Raw genomic sequence first — 381 nt, 5'->3', positions numbered from 1 at the left:
ATTTTTTTTTCTCTCATTCCGTTTTTGATGCCAGGGAGCTGACTGGCGGATATTTCTCTAAATGAGAGTTCATTGGTGAGCTGAGGCGCTGAGTTGAATATTTTTTCTCCATAAAAGGTGCTGATTAGGGCCATTTTTTCCAAGTGGGAGGTACTTAAAATTGTATTCCTCTGAAGAGCTGATTGGTGGATTTTTGCTAATACTATATTCTTCTGAAGAGGTGATTGGTGGAGTTTTACTAAATGGGAGGCGATGATTGGCCGACACTTTACTGAATGCTGGGTGCTGATTGGCGATGATTTTATGAATGAGAAGTGCTCAGGGTGGATATCTCCGTGAATGAAAGGTGGTCATTGACCCATTTCTTAAATATGTGGTGTG

The sequence above is a fragment of the Penaeus monodon genome, chromosome 21 (genome assembly GCF_015228065.2).
Source record: "Penaeus monodon isolate SGIC_2016 chromosome 21, NSTDA_Pmon_1, whole genome shotgun sequence".
In the NCBI taxonomy this organism is placed as follows: domain Eukaryota; kingdom Metazoa; phylum Arthropoda; class Malacostraca; order Decapoda; family Penaeidae; genus Penaeus; species Penaeus monodon.
This window is presented reverse-complemented; position numbering follows the sequence as displayed.